Genomic DNA, 18174 nt, shown 5'->3' on the forward strand with positions numbered 1-18174 from the left:
TATTCTAGATGAAATGCTCAAGTGTGGCTTGTGGCCCGAGCTGGCAGATAACGTTTCGTGTGCCGCGGAATGGCCTGGAGGGAAGAGCTTAAGAGCTTCCTCTCGGGGGGCTCCCGTCACCATGGCGACGGCCGCTCCCGACCTCGCGCCTTCAGGAAGTTAGCTGCTCGCCGTTGGATGGCAAGAATGTACAACAAAGAGCTTCATATGATCATGAACGGAAGATGTGGGTGCAGGACAATGTGCGAATATCAGGTTCCGCACACAACCCAACCCTCGGCCCTTTGACTCAACACATTTCTCGAGATACTAAACATGTTTTTTTTTTTTTTATCTTGTACCTTGGCTCCTGAGTGATTCGTAAGGCTGTTTCTTGCACCCAGAACCCTTATACCGCCAAACCACAGAATGAGGATCTTTACTCTTGAGAAAGTTCATCTTTAATATATTTGTATATATATTTATATATTAATTTTTCTGATGCTTTTCTCCAAAGTAGCACACCGATAAACTATTTACTCTGATTTACCCATTACCCATTTATACAGCCGGGTAATTTTTATCAGTAAGTTACTGGAATGGGGTAGTGGTTAGTAGTGGTTAGAGCAGCAGCGGCTCTAACCACTACTCCACCTGCTGCTCTTCTGCCTGCTCCATATGTTGCAGTGGATATCCCAGAATGCATTACTACGAATTCCTTGCCAGGATGGAAGGATACGGCCAGCTGGTCACGCCAATACTGCCTCTGCACCTGCCAGGTGTTATGGATGATGGGGACGCTCAGGGGCTGACAGGTGATCACTCTCCTTGCCATGGCAGGACCCGCCGCAGCCTGGGGGCACCCAAGAGGAACTGCCCTGGGGGCGGGGGGCGATTACAGCCCAGTTCTCCTGCCCCATGCCCACTACACCCGTGATATGGAAAGCGCCAGTGGTTCTTTGAGTGGTTCGGCCCGTTTCAGCGCTCATTAGCCCCCAGGCCGTCCGGCAGACATCAGGGCTGATAGCCCCCCGTGAGCCTCCGCCTAATTTAAGACAAAGCGACTGCGTCGGATATCGGAAAAGAAATTACAACCCGTAGCTAAACGCACCGTTTCCCACGACACCCGGGCGGCAGCTTCGTCAGCCACAACGGGTCTCGCGCAACAGCCCCCGTGCCGCCTCTGAGGCCAGGTCATTTTACACAATCCCGTGGGAGGGGTGCAAGCTCAGGCCGGCTGGCTTCACAAACACACAGGTGGTTAACGCACTTGGGGAGGGGGCACTAAAGGACAGCATACAGGTGTCCTTAATCTCGCCAGATAGCTGTGCAGCATGAGAGGAAGAAGAGGCAGTCTGCGGGGCTCGGGGAGGAGAAGGGAAAATTATGCTCACCCCCCAAAAAACAGCAAAGAGAGAGTCCTCTCAGTCTCAGGTTTCTGTTATATGTGTACGCATTTGTGTATGTGTGTGTGTTTGTATGATGATAACAATAAGGTGACCCATTATTCAACCCCCCCATCTAAGTGAAATATCCTCTGATTCACCCAAGACATCCTTTACTCTCGATTGTCTACTCAAGTCCCATGTAAGGGCCAAGGGCGTTGTTGGGAAAGGAGATGATGTCACCGCACTTTGGGCTTGGACCCCACTCATTTGGGGTTTGATCCTGAGAAAGCTGATGGAGTTGATGTAAGATGTTGGGAGAAATCCAATGCCAGATGTTTCGAAAAGGAACAGACCATTCTAGATTTTTTAAAAAAAGTTTTCAGATCTGGGCAACAGGTGGCGCAGTCATTAGAGGTGCCAGATTCAAAACTGACCTTCTGCTACTGCCACCAAAAGGGCTGCCTGACTTACCCTTAGTGCGTACGTGGAGGTGTGTGGGTTCGAGCCACTCCAAGGTGGGATGCGTTGAACGACCCCTCCTCAGGTTACGGACACCTATGTCAGCTCAGTTATTTCACGATAATTTTTTTTAAGCACACACAGCATTGTGGGGTAAATTACAGTACACCTTTTTTACGGCTCTTGAACGTGACTTTCTATTATGGTTGTTGACACTTAAAATTAAGGCAAAAAAAAAAAACGAATATATAAGGTATGGGAATGCTGAGTGCTGGTTTTCTAAGGTTAATTATAACCTTGGGCTTTTTCTCTCCTAATTGTCTGTTGTATCATTAAGATAATGAGCTAATTAACCCCCCCATGCCTAATTACTCGGAGGTACCTCCTTTCAAAAACCCCAGCTGTCGAAAGCCAGAGCAAAAGGGGAAGTCCACCCAAACGAGTAAATATTATTCTAAATGAGGACGCTCCATTGAAAGTGAGCTCCAGTATTCAGTTACATTATAAACCCTTTTTTTACCGCATTATGAAAGCATTTCTGACATTTCCAAACATGGGCGCTTAACATTTCATCGCGTTCCTTCTCCAGATCTAAGCCCTGTTGTTACGCCAAACGCGCAGACGCACTGCCATTAATGTTTCATATGCAAAGGCAACGTTTTTACCATCCATGCCGTGGTTAAAAAAAAAAAACATTAAAGGGGGAATCAAAAATAAATGAACTTTAAAGGCCACTGATCCGCATTAGCCTCCCAGGTGTTGGGCCATATTGTTTGCGTTACATAAAATTGGCAGACACCCCTCGGAGATCAATGAGGGCAGTAAAAAAAAAATTTAAAAAACCTTCACAGCGCCACCTTCAGTCCACTGTATGCATCACCTCTACAGAACTGTCCTCTGTGAGCCTCTTACTTTCATCTTACATCAGACGGAGGGTTAAATACAACTATTGTCTGGTCCAGACTTATCCAAAAATCTGTATTGTGAAAGAAAATTAATATTGAAAGCAATTTCTTTCATGGGCCATCTTTCCGGAAAGGAACGAGTACATAAAGAGCTGTCAGAAGCGCCGACAAGAGATGCACATCTGGGTCTTGTTCTCATGGCTACGGTGTTCAGCCGATGGTCCGACTCCACGCTGGGAAACGTCTCCGCTTTCATACTAGGGCACTAAACCCACTATGAGGGAATAGGTCTGCCCCCCCCCCAAAATGTTTAAAATTTTTTAAAAATAAATTATTCATTACCTAACCTGAGCTTTGGAGAGTGCATGGGCTGTTTACAGAACAGCGACGGAAAGGAGGTTCTGGACCCTGTTCTTTCCACCATCCTGTTTCTCCGACTTCTCGTTTTAATGCGGAATGAAGTTCTTAGTACCGCGGTACATGTTCACACAAGCGCCTTGTCTTTCATCGTTAGCTAAAGGTGCAGCGCTCTGCTCTGCAGGGATGCGTTTGTCCTCCTTCCCGATGGGGACCTGTGATCTCGGTGACCATCACAGGGACGGACGGGCTTTACCTCGCTCAAGAACGCCTTTAAACACAGAGCAACACCGAATCACACTCTGTCTGCATGGCTGAGCTCCAAACGCAGGCCTTCTATCAGCCTTAAACATTCTAGATTTTTCCAGAACGCACCGGTGTCTGGAACACATCCCAGCTCTCCAGATCAAATCTATTTTCAAACATGCGGTACCTGAGCAGCGGCATAACGCTGCAATGTCCGTGCTGTAAATAGGCCATTTGCTTCATTTCACCTGAAAAACAACATTGCCGCAATTTCCATTCCCATGCTCACAGTTTACCGTGATTAAAATGTAACGACAACGCAATATTTCACACGCAATATCGCGCAGGGCAATATTAAAAACACGATTATAAATGGGTCTAATTTTGTTATGGAATAAATAAAAGCCCCACGCAATATTGATCACTTTAGGCTGCTGTCCATACCACCGTCCTGCGCTCCGCCTACCGCAGTTTTACCACACGGGGCTGGAAAGCCAGAGAGCATTGTGCGGTGATTTAAGTGAAGCCTTTATTATCATTACAGACAGACAGGTGAGCAGACAGACAGACAGATATATTTTTATAAATGTATTGATTTGTTTATTTTATTGATTTATTTACACATTTATGTATATAGATTTATTATTGATTGATATATATAATAGATGCATATATATATATAAAATATAGTATATATACACAGACAGATATATATGAGTGGTATATATACTGGATAGATAGATAGATAGATAGATAGATAGATAGATAGATAGATAGATAGATAGATAGATAGATAGATCTCAAAAGAAGGCTTTTTATTTTTCTTGTATTTCTGGCTCCTCAGTGATCACTGATCTGGTGACATGACGACAGTCACAGATGTTTTGCGTTGTGTTTGTTTTGTTTGTGTAGAAAGGAGCCGTAACGGAGATTTACTGCTCTCGGGAGCCGCAGATTTCCTGCTCTCGGGTACCGCAGAGACAGCAAGTGGCAGGTTGCAGGTTTTACACTCTGAATACCAACGTGGACGCAGCGTTGCCCTGCGGTTCCTCAGATAATGGAGTTCCTCGGGACACGGCCTGATAAAAGAGCTCCATCGGTGCTTTAATCACATGGGCCAAATCAGCGGCTCACGGTGGATAGACATCAATAAGTTTGAAATGCAGAGCAGACTCAGAAAGGTGTCGTCGCCGTTCGCACCCGGGACACCTGCGAGGATGGAGAAGGAAGCGCTCCTCTGAGGACCCGAACTCATCCAAAGCTGCACAGGGTCCGTGTTGGACCCACCTCCTCAGCACTGTCCTCTGTAATGGACACCAGCATCTGACTTTGCTGCAGGTAGCAGAGCAGCGGACTGTGGACTGAACTCACCGCGGTACAAAGAGAAGCGCTTTGTATGTATCAAAAAACCCCATTTAAACTGCATAAAACTTTTAAACACAAAACAAGTGTGACCGCCTCTTTTCACCGATCAGGCGGCACACACACGACAAACCCATTAACGAATGAGAAGAGGAATAAAAGCTGTAACGGTACACACTTCTGGCATTTTTCCTTTCGTGCGGACCTCTTCAAAGTTGAAATGAAGGTGCAACATCCATGATGATCATGTGTACAGAAAAGTCCCTTCGTGTCTCATCTAAAGCAACAATATGTTAAAGGTCAAATGGGCTCAAGAAGGACTCTGCTACAGTGGAACATCCCACCATCAGAAAATATTCAGCGTGTCACGGGGTAATTAATAAACCAGGAGGAGCTCTAACCTGGGTGACTTCTGGAGCTAACATCTGGAGCAAAATAAGGAAAGTAAAGAAAAACAGCAGAAGCCCAAAGCTGAGAATCCAGACTGACGGACATCTGGTCTCGGGAAACATGGTAATAACGTAGGAGAGCTGAGCAGAAGCAGAGGAAGGTCACTGAGACCAGGCTGGAGGACACTGGGGTTTGTGGACAGAGAGGAACTGGTGGGGTCTGGACCCTGACAGGTTCGGGATCACGTGATCAACCCCAGCCCGCAGAGAGAGAGAGAGAGAGAGAGAGAGAGAGAGAGAGAGAGAGAGAGAGAGAGAGAGAGAAGCTGTGGACATGGTCGGGTGTCAGTCCACGAGGCCACACTGTGGGTCCACGCGTGACAGGTGCGTGATCGCTGCCACGTGCTGCTGACCAGAAGAAAAGTCCACACGTTTTCCTCGGGTGATAACCGGGACACCAACGAGCGAGCTTCCACCAAAAGGCGCGCGCGCCCGCGTGCGTGCGTGCGTGTGTGTGCGCGCGCGCGCGCGGGTGGCTCTGGTGACACAGCCTCGCGGTCCCCCGCGGGATGGTCTCTAACAACCGCGTCGCGTGGAGAATGAAAGCACAACAAATGAAGTGAAGGGACAGATTCCGTGCCGACGAGCGAGCTTCGTGCGCGTGTCCGACAGCCGTGCTCCAGATGCGCATCTCGGCCACGTTTGCTTCTGCTGTCTGTCCACCTCTCTGTCCACCTCTCTGTCCAGATCCGTCACCAACAGGTTCAGCACCACTGAGCGCCCATTTACCACACATGTGACTCTCGGTCGCCCTTAAAGGCCTTTTCACGGACACATTTTAGCAGCCGACACGCAGATCATGCGAGTTGCGCGACACAGCGCGCGCGCGGGAAGAGGACGTTCACAAAAGACATCACAGAAAGATGAAAGTGTGTCGAAGGCGCGCCGAGCGATTGATTTCCACAGAGGAACGGAGGTGTGAGCCATTTAAGCGCGTTTTCCTCCACAATCAGCACGCGAACCATGAAAGAACATGTCACACGCCATAACATAAACACGACCACAGTAGCGGGTCCGGAGCGCGAGATCGCGCGCGGTGACTTCGCGCACCTGCACGGCACGCGGCACTGACAGGTACTAGCTAGGTAGGTAGGTAGGTAGGTAGGTGTGTGTGTGTGTGTGTGTGTGTGTGTGTGTGTGCGCGCTTCAAGCACCTTTCCTCTTTTGGCTGAGGGCACAGCCGGAGGAACCTGGAGGAACAAAAGGGCTCATAATTAATTAACACGCCGGCCCGGCATCTACGTGCGAACCGGGGGGCCTCGAACCCAGGAGGTCTTCGCTGGGGCGCGTGTCCAAGGCACTGACGGAAAACGTGCCTGCGGGAGTTACAGGTGCGACTGGACATTTTTGCGCACAATGAAATGTGGGAGAGCGTCGATCGCTTTCGGAGAAGTGTGAGAAATTGTGTAAAATGTGTCATAACTGCTGCCCGAGCGCGCGCGCGGGTAAGATATTATTTATTGTTATTATTATCACCCAGCGAGATGGAAGTGAACCGGCGATTGACAACAACAGCTGCGGGAAACAGTGGACATGTCCATATGTCCATGCCGGTGTCTTTCTAAAGTAATGAGACAGTTTAAAGCCCCTGAAGGTGAGACAAGTTCGATGACAGGGGCGATCATTCATACCATGTTCATATTCATACCGTTCATGAATGTGCACGTCGGACTCGTACTGTGTGTGGGGTGTCTTCGGAGTTGTCAGGGTGACGGGTTCGACCCGCCGCACAAATCTTACGTGTGTGATCACCCCCCCGACCCCCCATGAGACGTGCGGAGTTCTCACAATGAAACAGCAGATTCAACTCTCAGAATAAAAAGGCGATCAGGAAGAGCGCACACGCATACACACACGCGGGCGCGCGCAGGCACGCACGCACGCAAGCACACGCACGCACACACACATACACACAGATCATTTACCTGTCCTGTTCATCTATTGCTCGAAGTTATCGGTCACGTCAAAGCAGGGCAATAATCCACCGTTCGGCGCGCGCACGGGGCTGACGGGGAGAGCGCGTGCGGAGGAGCGGGCTGCCGCTGCTGCTCCACGGTTTGTAATCCTCGAGACGCGAGCGGGAGCGGAGCGCGCTCGTGCAGCGCAAGACGGACCGAATGGAGAGCGCTCCTCGGCTGCAGACAGCGGGCACTCGTCTTAGACCACGCCCCCCCCCCGCGTTTGACACACCCTCTCATTTGCATAACCGGCCCTCCTTCCAATTAGAGAGAGGAATTCTCCGCCCAACCTTGACATTGTATCCTGGCCACGCCCACACTTAACCTCTGTTGTGTCCGCACAGCTACACCACTGCAGCGCACTTTCCTGGTGACTCTATGATTACAGCATATATGCAGCAACTTCTTTCTTACACGGCTTTGTAATTATTTTTAACTATTCGCACGTGCAGCATGCTTTTAGAAGAACCCAGCCACTAATTTGTGCTATTTTTTTGTTACTAATTTATCTAGATTTGATTTATGTTCATAGGAATATACAGTAAATATTGCTACCTGATATATACATTTTAGACGTAAACTATTTACATATTGTCACAGTACATTAGTGGTTAGGTAAGATTAAAAAAATTAAATGAAACAATGCACAATCATTTCAGTTGATAGTCTGCAGGAAAAAAGGAATGGTAGAAACTTAAGTCAGAAATCTGCGCAAGTGACAGTAAAACAAAAAAAAAAGAAAATTGTTCTAAAAGTAGTTGTATTGTCCTCTGTGACCCACAGTCCTCTAACAAGATGGGGGGTCTCAGAGCTTCATTTAAGGACATTCTTCAAAGCTGTGCCTGGGTTTAGCCTGGAAAAGCTGCGAACAAGTTAAAATACCACTCCAGAGGATTTTGTGTGGTGCACGCGCGCGCGCGCGCACACACACACAGTTCAACAAGGGAAATATGGAGTGTCGGTGCAGCAGAAAACGATTGTTACGTAAGCTTTAGTTAAAGCATTATAAAAGAGACTAACATGCGACAAATAAAGAAATGTAAATGTTTCGGCAACCAGGGAAATGCAAAGATATGTATACATTTTTTATCGAGAATTGTCTACATGTGCTTTTTAAGACTTATTAGATGTGACGAAGAAACAGTCCCTTTGGGGCCCTTTGGAGAAAAAAAACATCAAAGACCCAGAAGAAACAGCCACAGGCAACAGTGGCAAAAACGGTTTCCCGCAGAGGAAAGGGAATAAAGAAAAGTCCTTTGCAAAAGAAAGGAAAGCTCCCTCAAAAGGCAGAGTGCCCGAGGGACCGCGGTTAACCGGGCAAGCTTGTTCCATTTAGGCCTACCGGTAATCCAAGGCATCCATGTGGCATGCTATCCATGGCACTGGGTGACACGGTGCTCCCGAAACTAGTGCTGTGACCGAAAAGGCTGCAGGTTCAAATCCTAGGGGACAGCCTGCTGAACTTCTCATATGAATTGCCACAGTAAATACATGTCTATACAGACAGGTAATATTGCGGCTGTTGAATAAAAAGCAGCTGAACGGCTCAGTGTTGGCAGGGATGTGGTTTGGTCAAGAGAAGTTAACGGCACAAGAATAAAAATGCTCTTGAATGCACTTTGTCTTATTATCATAGAGCAGGAGCTCTGTGTATAAAACAGCCCATATGGACTGTATACATTAATCTTCAGCAAGAGGTCATTGTGGCTGCACTATCGAACCCTCTGGCCACCTGCCATTTTAATATGGACATTGAACTCCTCCTCAGCCCATTGGCCAGGATGGACTCCCGGGTCTGCTGAACCAATTGTGTGAGATCAATGGGGCTCAACCGGGCTCAACGGGGCAGAGCAGGGAGTTCCCTACTGTTCGCATTGACACTGCCATGGCCCAAGGGAGTCTTAACACACTAGTATTAAATCTCTTAAACACGGACACTGGACAGTTCCTACATAAAATGGACCATTGCTCAAATTTAGGGCATGGTGAAATAAGAAAAAAAAAAAACAAGTGGATGAAAGAAGTAAGAAGGATGTCATTTTTGAGGACTAAAAATATATACTTTGAAACTGGCTGCAACACTTCTGAGGTCCGTTCAGTTAGGAGCAGGTCTCGGGAAGGGAGGTTTTTCAACAGCATAGTCTCCTGCCATCATAGGACCGTTTTCCCGCCTTACTATGCATCTGCGCCGAAGCCTTCATCTTTCTCCGTCATTTTTCTGCTCTGACACTTTGCCCCTTTGGCCTTCTGAGGAAATGGGAAATGGAATTTGTTGGAAACCCTGCCGCAGAGCATACAGCGGAGCAGAGTTCAGCCCGAATGGCGTGAACGTCGATTGTTGTGTTTTGCCGAGGGCGCAGTGGGAAGGGTTGCTTCGTAGGATGGACGGGCGTGGGAATGCTGCAGCCTTCCCAACGCCAGGGAATGTGCCCCGCTTTGCTCCCGGCAGTGTGCGCAGATCTCTAATCGTTATCGACAAGTAGGGAGGGAAAAAGGCGGGCGAGGACATTAGACATAATTTAGTGAGCTGCATGGCTCATTGGCAATGCTAATGTTGGGTTGTTCTTGTCTGAACTGCCTTTGGATACTCGACCAATCATTTGTCCTTCAGAGGGGGCGGGGACAGCTTTGGAGCCGGGGACGAGGGGGTGGAAATACTTCCAGGCCATAGGACCTGAGAAACCGTGCCCGTAGGCACTGATACAAGAGATCTATGACGCTGACCCCGTGCGACTCCAGCAGCAGTCAACACATTACAGATGCGACCAAATACAGCCAGAGTACCTTCCCCTGCTTCAGGCTGTTGGCGATGGAAATATTTACATCAATTCATTTAACAGACGCTTTGCTCCAAAGCGATGCACACCTCAGAGCAAACAAAAGCGCATCAACAACGGACGAAGAGCGGTAGACTGAGACACATAAATCTCGAAATGCAGTTTGTCAGATGCCATAATTTTAGCCAGTGTACTATGAGGATAAGCAGCATGTAGAACTGACAGGAAATATGAAGGTGATCATGACAGATAGTGTGATGCTCATTTCGAAAGAGGTCTGTTTTGAGACCCTCCTTGAATGCTGGGAGGAGTTCAGCAGTTTTGAGGGGCAGAGGAAGCTCATTCCACCACATTTCCTTTTTAACTGCGCAAAGTAATGCAGCAGATGTCGTATCGGTCTGCGTCGTGGGAGATGTGGCTGTGAAGATCATCGTCCACTGGCTGACCTCATCGTCTTACTGTGTTGGCTTTGGGTTCTCGCGAGGTCACCACATCCCTCTGGAATAACAAGAATGAGAAGACCATGCTCCTGTCCCATACTGGAAGCACTACAGCAGCCACGTAATCTTGTCCTTTGTTGGCTTTATTAACGCGTGCAGCTCCTGGCAGGACGGAAGGGCTGAGTGCCGCGCCAGCGCTGAAGGATTTACAGAGCAAGAGGCCTCTCCTTCTGGACCGATCGGGCTGCGCGGCACAACTGCTCCAGACATTATAAAAGCTAAAGGGAGCAAGCTCTGCGTCGTAAACTGTGCTTCTCCTGGCGACGCAGAGAGCGCATATTAAAACGCACATAAGATATGACCGTACATAAAATATAATCACATCCATGCAAAGCATTTGTTTTAAAAATCCCTTTATAAGATTTTTTAGTATGGTTTACATATGATAATCTATATATATATATAAAGTGTATGGTGTCGTTCAGTATTGATCGACAAATATGAATATGCATTATATTACGTGAGCATTTAAAGACGCACCTGAAAACATAAGTGGAGACGTATAATGTTATACAGGCAATGAATCACCTGGAGTCTCAAGGTGAGTGTCCTGGAGGTGCAGGGACTGGGGGGGGGGGGGGGGGGGGGGGCAGGCAGTCAAAATGATTTCATACCTTCATATGCATCTGTTCTCCACAAACCCATAGCTCTTCTGTACAGCAGTGCACATGTCACTGCACCGGTTGGGCCCCTGGAAGACATGCTTGTAGAGCTCCCTGGTAAACTAGTGAAACGCGAAAGATGAAAGTGTTTACTGCTTATTTTTGGAATGCACTTGCTCATTTCAGCATCTTCGCTGTTCTTTCCTTGACAAGGGAACAACAGGCGCTCAGTGATGTATATGTGTATATATATAGACAGATATTTCCCCTCTGAAAAACATCCTTTACAAATAAAATATATGCATGTATGATAAACAAAACAGTTGGCAAGAATAGAAGAAGCAGGAAGCGAAGCCCAAATTCAAGGAGTTGAAATGAGATGTTGTTCAAGAAGTATCACTTCTACTCAAATAATGTTTTATGCTGTTACTTCACGAAGAGTGGCATGCTGGTGCAGCGGGCAGTGCTGGTGGATCTCAGCTCTCAGGCTGTGGGTTCAAATCTGGGTTAGTTGCGATCCGTATGGAGTTGATGTGGTATTCCTGCATGTGCTCTGGTGTCTGCCTGCAGTCCAAAGACTGGTGGTGACTTTAAGTTGCCCTTAGTGTGTGTTCCATTGCATTATAATAGACTGGTGTCTTGTCCAAGGTGTATCCTATGTCCTGCCCTGCGCTTCCTGGATGGGCTCTGGACCACCCCAACCCTGCACTGGAACGGGGGTTGTTGATAGTTAACGGACGTATGGATTAAGAAAGAATATACTGTGGACAGGCGCCCCAGAGAGATCTTTTTTCCACAGAGTGGGTACAAAAAATATCATTTCTTTAGTGTTAAAGTGACACATTTACCTCATCAGTGTACCTTTCATTGAGGCACTTACCCTGAACTGATACAGTAAAAATTACCCAGCTGCATGAATGGATAAATCAGTGTAAGCAGGTTAGTGCAAAAACATTGTGAGTCACTTTAGAGGAAGGCATCAGAAAAAAAGAAAATAAAATAATAACAATACTAATACTACTACTACTACTAATAATAATAATTATATTTTATTATTATTATTATTATTATTATTATTATACTGAAATGACTTTAAACCAAGACCTGAGTGGACAGAGTAATTTTTTTATATTTGTACCTTTTGATTTCCAGGCTCTCATGTGTATGGAGATACAGTGATTCCTCCCCCGAAGCCTTTTCAATTCACAGCGTCACTCTAAAAGTTCATTTTGTGTATAATTTTAGACTCTTGCTGATGGAATGTCATCATGGTTTCAGGAGTAACACAAACCACATAACTAAATTGCCTCCTGGCAAAAAACATAACCCTGATGCTCTGTCTTGCTTTAGTAAATGGCAGTGTCAAAATAAATATATTAATCATATTTTGACAGAATTCGAAACATACTGCCAATTAGTGCAAAAAATTTTTTATTCGTTATGATTTCCCCATGCAAAGCTGATGTCTGTCACTATGGAAACAATATTAGGCCACTCCGAATGAATGTTAACCCCAAATAAAGAAAACAAGAGTTCCCTGCCTTCATGTTTACTCAATCTGAAAATAACATCCTTTTAGGTACAAAAATATTGCATTATATGGCTGTAAAAGCCATGTTTATAGCCTATTTAGACCAATTTCTTCCACACTGTTCCTCGCAAACCTCCTGACCCATTTCAGTTAATTGTACCGTGTTCCTAGAATCAGTGTTACATTCATATAGACTTGATCGACTGTTATGAACCAATTTAATTTCAGTAAATTGCAATTATTTTCAGACCAAAAAGTCTATTATACTAATTATATTAAAGTCTACATAGAGGAGTTATGATCCTTCCCCAGAATATATCCTGGGCTGGGGTCCACAAACACTCAGAACCCTATAATACACAGCTACATAAACTGCCTTCTCTACACACACACTTTCCAAAAAGTAAGTGCCAAATTACACATCTGACCATTGCAAAAAAAAAAAAAAAAAAAAAATTTTTACATTATAATCAATTTTTGCTCTTTTTGGGCTACATGGACCATGCTCTCACATGCTGGAGCATGCAATCTGTATTTAAGCATTTTATTCTTATTGCGTAAAATTTCAGGACTATTCAGATCTTTTAACAAAATGACAGTGTTTGTTTCTTGTGTTTTTTTTTTTTTTCTCTCCCTTTTAAAATGACCTGTGCCACTTCCAGGAAGGACACAACTTAACATAGCGAGTCTTATTAAAGCTCATTGCCAGAGTGTGTCACAGTGCAGCTGATATTTGGCGTGTTTCTCGCTCACCTGCTGGCAGTAATTACTATGAAGATGCTCAGCAAAGCAGCGACAGCTCTTTGCAAAAGAGGTCTGGGTGTCAGGAAATGCATCATGGGTAAAGGTTGTCCTCACGTCTGTATTTAACTCCCACTTAATTTTCACCATGATCCTTGCTCATGCCCAACATGTTTGGCATTAAGGGTCCCATTAACGTCACACGTGAAATATTAGCAAGGTCTGAAAACCTAAGTAACTGTTTAATTCAAATCAATTTGGAGCAAAATTGCTTAATGTTTCTCGTAAAAACATAAACGCACAGCACATTTCGGGAGCTATTTTCTTCGCCGGCTGGCATCTGCAGTGAGGTGAGTCGACCGTGGCCCCTGACTAGACGCTCGAGCTGCTCGGCTCCTCTAATTGCATTGACTGGAAGGAATAACACTAACTGTGGCACACCAGAAACCGATGATGCTCAACAAAGTTCTAAAGCCTCTGACCCCCAACATCAATGCAAAGTTTTATTTATTTATTTATTTTATTTAGTAAAATTATTATTATCATTATTATTAGTGTTATAGTGTTGAAAAGGAATAGTAAAAGTGGCACAGTTGTTGAAGAACTGACCTGCATACAAAGTCACATGACCTACCTTTCCTCAGCAAAATAGCAGGGTGTGTAAATGGGGGAAAAAAAATTGCAAGCTGTGTAAGTCACCAGACTAAAGCTCTTAATAAACAAGAAATTAATAAGGACAGCTATGGGGGGTGGCTTCCCCCCCCGGTAGTCAGAACCTGTCAAACCGAGAGCAGGCGCCTTAGGAATCAATACCAGTATTGCTAGGAATTAAGAGGCCCCTTCACTCGCCATTACCCTGCCACCACCACCCCCCTGCTGTTTAAATGTGCGAATGAGTGTTGGGACTTTACTGCAGTGTATCAGGCGCTGTAGGTCGCCATGGATACAGGTGTCAGCAAAATACTAGTTAATAATGGTCACTGTACGTCACTTTGGAGAAAAGGGCCCGCTGTGTGAACGAGTGAACAATACTGACCACCAAGGGGGTTCTGGACACCTGCCTGACTGCCGTGACAGCCGTTTATATAAGACACACGCCCAAGAGAGGTGCAGGCAGATAGCTGAACACGTACCCCCAAAGGGAAGAATTTTTTGTTGTCTCATCCTTGACTTCCTGGCTTTTTAACATCACTTGTTTCTAACAGTTATAATTTTTATTACAAATACCGCTTCTTTCATGTCTTCCTGCGGTTTTCTGCACCGTCTTTTGTTAAGCACCGAAAAGCAACCTGTGGGGCAGAAAGGAAATTAGCCGAATTGAATTAAAATCGCCATGTACCGCTTCAAAATTACAGCAACGCCTTAAACAATAAAAGGGTCTCTTTTCAGAGTTTTTCGGAGTCTTTACAGCAGAGTAACTGGACAAAAGTGGAATATTTTCTGAATGCGATTCTTTAACCCTGACAAACAGTGCATCACACTACTGTACAACACTACGCACTATATATTATTACATTTCTGTGGCATCTGATTAACTTTTATACAGAGGTAGTTCATATTGCAGTGGTTAGAGCTGCTGCTTTTGGGCCCGAAGGTCACAGGTTCAAATCCTCCCTCCAGCTATAGTGCCCTTGAACAAGGTACTTACTCTCAATTGCTATTGTAAAATTACACAGCTGTATAAATGGTAAATAATGGTGGGTAAGCTTGACATTTAAGTCACTTTGGAGAAAAGTGTCTGCTAATGAATGAATGTAAATGTTATACACAGAATCATGGTGGGCCGTTATGAAACATTACATTGACACTTACGTGCGTTAATTTAGCCTTTACAGTAAAATAAGATAGTAGTACTCCATTGTGCTCTGAGGTGAGTGGATAAACAGGGGGCACTATAGGTGCAATTGTAGGTCCTGGGTTCGAATCCCTGCCCCTCCTGTAGTACCCCAGATGACAGCATTTACGCGGAATGGATGCAACAATAATCACCCAGCTGAACAAATGAGTAAATATCAACTGACTATCAATGCATAAATAACCTGAGAAAATTCATTATCTAACAACCTGTGTCGCTTTATGCAAAGCTGTCATCTAAACATTGGTTAATAAAAAGGAACAAGCTCATATCTAGTCGTTAGTGCGTAAAAGTTCTTCATGTTTTATCTCCTTCCCCCCAAGGTGTGGTTCCCCGGTGGGGCATGAGACGCATCTTCTCCCCGACGCTGAACGGCCACAGGGGGCGCCATGCCGCCTGCCGACTGCTGACAAACACAAGCGGGAGCTGCGCCTTGCCTTCCGGGGCACGACCGGGTCGCGTCTCTCTGCTGATGTTTCATTTTTGTCCCGGCGGAAAGACCGCACCGCGCCCGCGGTTGTCTTAGCGGGATTTGGGGGACGGAGGTGTGAGCGAGGGCTTCCCGATAATGCCTGTGTTGTGCCTTTGCCGCACGGCGGCCCCCGGGAAGTGTCGCGGTCAGCAAAACGTGGTGCGAGCACCTACAGAATGCATTTAGGGATTACTGATATCCCCTGAAAGGGTGACTGTGAGAAAAGCGATTGGAGGATTATGAAGCTTTTCAATTTCATAGAGCTCTAAGTGCGTCTTCCAGCGGGACGCCGCGCCACCCATGTCCTCCGGCAATTAGGTGGACAGGAGCGGACATTTAACGTATCGATATAATCACTTTGCTCCGGTCCGCACTCTGCGGTACAGCGTCCGCCGGCACTTTATAATGATTACACTGAGATCTTCGGAGGACCAAGGTGGGGGAGCGATCGATGACAAAACACACGTGTCCTTTAGAAGCCCTTATGAGATGAAATTAAGCGGCGCTCCGGCCCGGGTTCAGACAGCTCACATGATGGGTAATCGATTGCCGTGCGCCCACGGCAGGGATGATGGTACCGCTGTAGTAATAGTGTAGTAATCTGCAACATCTTGTTCCTCTTGAATGTTGAAAGGGAAAATTGTGTAAATTGTCTAAATGTCATAATTGTAAATTCGAAATCGGTGAACTCTATCACGGCAGCAAGCAAACAGTATTAGCAGTAGCGCTCAGTGGCGTTACAAACATTGAGGGGGACATTTCAGGTGTCATCAAACACCGTGGGGACATGTCCCCCATCCCTTCGTTGTTGCACCTCTTATATCTACCATGAAGCGAGATTTATCGAATTTGTCCCCAAGACAGGGCATCCAGTCTAATTTCACCACAATGCAGCTCTGTTGTGCCATTTGAAAGCTGACAAGTTATCGAACCCTGTGAGATCAAACTGGCTCGTTCTGTTCACGCTGCGTCAACGTACTGGAAACTGCTGTACGTTCATACCCTGGTAAAACAAAACAGAGGAACCGGTGTAAACAAGAGAGGGCGGAAAGCAGAAACCTGAACTCGAACCCTCAACCCTTGGGTCATGGGGTCCGCTGGTCCAGCGGGTAAGAAGTCTTCGCCCTGTCAGTGGAGGAACGAGCGAGGCTGACTTTGCACGCCACCAGCGGGTCGAACCCGGAGCTTCGCCCGCATCTCCCTACCATCCTGCTCAGCGAGTCACTTCACATCCCGCGGCGCTGAAGGAGCCCCTGACTGGGAGCACGTGCAGGGCATGGATCGATGTAGGGACTGGCTGCTTCAATTCCCGTCTGATGTTCAATTAAATCCGATTGGCTTTCTGAATGTCGAACGGGGGCTTAATTTGCTGCTCAACTGGTCCAAATCCCAAGTGTCCCAGTCCTGCCCAAAAGGACGATTTACCACGACTCTTTAAAGCATGCCTTTATATTTATTTATATCGAATAGATGTGGCTAAAAAAGAAGAGCCACCAAAGGAAACTTTGAAGCACGTGCGGCACCTAAACACGCACATCAGATGTAGTTTGTTGACGGTAATTTGCGGTTTGAAGTCCTGGCTGTCGCCGTTCAAAGGAATAATGCGTCCCGCTGCTGGTCTGCTGGGGGTCCCCTGGAAGACGGGACCTTTTCCGAGGAGTCCGCAGGGGTCCTCTTTGTGGATCCGCCTTGGGCGCCAGAGCAAATGAGCAAGAAAAGCAGGAATCTCAGGAGAAAGCATCTCCGCTTTGCTGGCGTGACCTCCCGCTGCTCATCCGACCTTCATGTAATCCGTCTTCATATCTGTCTCGCAATCCATTCATATTGATATTCATGTCGTCGAACACGGGTGCTCAACATGCTGCTCGTAACGATCTGCGAGGGACCGGATGACTCGGGGGAGGCGCAACACCTCTTTATACCTTCGCTTTAGACACTCGAACATGTACCGTGTGCAGCCCTTGGACTTCTCCGCTCATTTGTTAGTTCCAAAGCTTGCAAATATTATTTCTTATTAGCATTTATTGGAATATCTGAGGCTTGTGAAAAGCAACTTACCCAGTTAGATTTCTATTGTAAGGATCATTTATATAGCAGGGTAATTTTTACTGCGTCGGTTCTGGGTATGTACCTTGATTGAGGGTACCACGGCAGGAGGTGGGATTCGAACCCTGATTCTTCAAATGGAAGACAATAGCGCTGAGCCCTATGCCATCGACGACAAAATTTCTCCATTTAATATTTGGTGTCAAATACAGGGGTAGAACGTAAGAAACCTATTGAAGATGTAGCTCTATAGATCTCTTTCCTTCAACACACACACACACACGTATTCTGCCCCCACCATGGCCACAGCTGCCCTTGTCCGTCTGCCCGGCCGCGGGACGGTAAACTCACCTGCGAGACGAATGCTCTCGCCGAAGGCCCCCGGTTGCATCACTGTGGTCCTTCCGTGCCCCCCAAATTAATCTGTCCGTTTCTCAAAAAAGCAATTATTAAATATTTCATGGGTACTTTCACGGGTCCCACGGAGAAGGGTCCCGGGGAGCCGCGCGCCCAGGGTTCAAATTCATTTCCGGGAAGGTCACGCAAT

General features: G+C 46.5%; 1 pseudogene; it reads right to left on the minus strand.

Moving 5' to 3' along the window:
- The window catches only part of LOC114909409 (semaphorin-6D-like), a 70511-nt pseudogene extending 63264 nt beyond the window's left edge, over positions 1–7247 (minus strand).
- Positions 7248–18174: the final 10927 nt, after the last annotated feature.

This window comes from Scleropages formosus, chromosome 23 (genome assembly GCF_900964775.1).
Source record: "Scleropages formosus chromosome 23, fSclFor1.1, whole genome shotgun sequence".
Classification (NCBI taxonomy): domain Eukaryota; kingdom Metazoa; phylum Chordata; class Actinopteri; order Osteoglossiformes; family Osteoglossidae; genus Scleropages; species Scleropages formosus.